At 40.5% G+C, this 2830-nt stretch overlaps 1 protein-coding gene across 1 annotated transcript in view; it reads left to right on the plus strand.

Annotated features, from left to right (window-relative positions):
* Nucleotides 1-226: 226 nt before the first annotated feature.
* Nucleotides 227-2830, plus strand: part of prickle1a (prickle homolog 1a) — a 25426-nt gene continuing 22822 nt past the window's right edge. Inside the window, exon 1 of the mRNA XM_043228675.1 lies at nucleotides 227-496. The gene's annotated coding sequence lies outside the window, so the exon portion shown is untranslated. The remainder of the gene's footprint in view (nucleotides 497-2830) is intronic.

Consider the following 2830-nt stretch of genomic DNA (forward strand, 5'->3'; position numbering starts at 1 on the left):
CATACTCTCATCAGTATCTATCGATATATATATATATATATATATATATATATATATATATATATATATATATATATATATATATATACCTTCACACAAAGTTCTGTGCGTATATATCTTACTGGATTATATATATATATATATATATATATATATATATATATATATATATATATATATATATATATATATATATATTATGTATACTGTTAAAGTAGTGCGCGCTCACGTGACGCACGCGGACGCGCATCGGTGTGACTCCGCGCAGGAGGGACCCGAACCTCCCCAACGCGCTCGCTCAAAAACACACTCATTCCTCCTCATCTGCAGCGTGTGTGTGTGTGTGTGTGTATGTGTGTGTGTGTGTGTGCGCGCGCGCGCGTTTCGCCTCAGATATGCGGTTCAAAGCTCGGGAGCAGCAGTGAACGCGGATCTGCTCTGCTGATACTCAGGATCTGAGCTGGATCGGGGGTTTTCTGGGGGTCGCGGAATCAGGGTAAGTTCAATGCGCCCGTGAAAGACTTCAAGCTCGGAGGAGAAGTGTCCCGGGAGCCTCTGCTCTATTTCTAAACTCGTTATCCAGGTCAGTCTTTAGGGAAGCGGTAGACGCTGTACAAAAGCCTCTCTTGCATGTGCGTCCGAGCGTCTGGACTCAGCTGTGCCTGTCACTTCAGTGACAACTGGTCTGCTATCTACCATCTCCAGCTCGACTAGAAGCGTTTTGATGTTAATCTGTAGGGTTTTTCCATGAAGTTCCTCAAGGGCTGCTCCTCATGCTTTCTCCTTCACGTCACCGATCGCTATCGCTGCCTTTTTATAGACGCTCTTAAAAACGAAGGTTATTGGCATCAGTGCACAGTGCTTTATTGAGGAATTGTTGTTCTGAAAGGTTCTGTGGGAGACTGAAAATGGTTGTTTTGTAGCATCTGGAAGTGTGCTCGATCCATGGAGAACATCTATGGAACTTTCCATTAGATGGAAGGCGATTTAGATTCTTTATGCTATAAAAAAAACAATGGACTGGAACATCCACAGGAAGTCTCCTGAGATTCTTCACGCTACGAAAACCAATGGGTGACCAAAAAAAGTGGCCTTGACCGTCAGAAGAGACATCTATACAGCTATATTTTCGTGCGTTTCCTCAAATCTTTGAGATCCAGTGGCTTTTGACGTCAGAGGCGTGCCGTTTTTCGAACTTTACGTTGAACTTTACGTCTGAAGACTTATTATTAGCAACTAGCCACTTCGCTGCATTTGCATTCATGAATCCGAATGCAAAAAAAGAGCTTAAAGTCTATCGTGCGACTTTTAAAGGCTCGGAATATGGTGCACAAAGCGTAAACCTCTGTGGCGCGTTAATAAGCGCTGCTTCGGATGTAAATAGTCGTTTATGAATGCGTCATATAGCTCCTGAAGACTTGCATGCTTGTGCCGCTTGAGGAATCTTCACAATCTGTTACGCCGAAGAACGGCTGGACTGGAAAAACGGGCCGGACGCTCATTTTTCCGTTTGTTCTATCCGTTGTATTGCAGTTGGAGCCAGAAGGGAAGTTGAAAATCAGATTTAGCGCGGTAGAGTAGAAGTTTATCTTCACTGATATCTATGACAGCAGTCACGAAGCCGTTTGCTCTGGTGCCAGCTGGCGGAGACCGGGCCTCACGGGGGAGCGCAAATGTCAACAGGACTCAGTTTCCATATGGAGACGTGTTCAGCGGCACCAGGCTTCGAGAGGCACGTTCTCTCTTCGCCCCGTTGAGATCGAGACGATGCCCGAAAGCCTTCAGGAGAAGCTGAAGGATCTGTTCTCGGCTTGAAGCAGTTTGAGCTCGGGTTCTCAAAAGCCTGTGACGCCTTAATGATTTCACGCTTGGTGTAGTTGAGATGGTGGCGCTCTCTAGTGGTGGTGTGAGGAGGCACGAACGTTTCTTGTAATGAATACCATCCCGAAATCAAACGATTTTGGTCAGGCATTGAACCCAACTTCCTGCGACTAACAACGATTTCGCTCACAAACGTAAAATGCTAACAAAAACCTCAAACTGATAAGGAAAACTAAATGAGTAAATATTCTCTGAAGTATATATATATATATATTATTTTGTATATATATATATATATATATATATATATATATATATATATATTTTATATATATATATATATATATATATATATATATATATATATATTATTATATATTTTTATTATATATATATAATATATTATTATTAATATTTTATTATTATTATTTATATATATTTTTTTCTAATTTATTTATATATATTTTTTATTATATATATATATATATATATATATATATATATAATATTTATATAATAAATGTCAGTTCATTGGTTAAAATGTAATGGCTTCAAAATTACATTTTTACTTTAACTATAATAAGTGTATTTAATTGGTTTATGTAACTTCAGAGAGATTCAGAAAGACTGAGAACCACTGCATTATTTGCTCCATTCAGTTGATGTTGCACATCTGATTTCTTGTTTTGCATGAAAAATGTCTGAGGGAAAAAAAACATTTTGTCAGTTCTGTCAGAAAATGCGCACTATTATGAGATTTTAGGGCCGCAAATAGTCCAAAAGACAGCTTTGCCGGTTTTGCGTCGCTCGTGAACGCTGGGAGTTGTGTGTGAGATTACAGGGCTGTCTCTTGTGTGCGGCAGTCCTCGTGCCGGTGTGTGTTGATTTAACGTCTCACACACACACACACACACACACACAGCGCTGCTTGTGTCCAGAGTCTGGAGAACGGGGTCTTTCACCGAACGGACGGCACGACCGCCGAGGCATTCCTTGGGGTTTATGGGAC

Source organism: Puntigrus tetrazona, chromosome 25, assembly GCF_018831695.1.
Source record: "Puntigrus tetrazona isolate hp1 chromosome 25, ASM1883169v1, whole genome shotgun sequence".
Classification (NCBI taxonomy): Eukaryota; Metazoa; Chordata; class Actinopteri; order Cypriniformes; family Cyprinidae; genus Puntigrus; species Puntigrus tetrazona.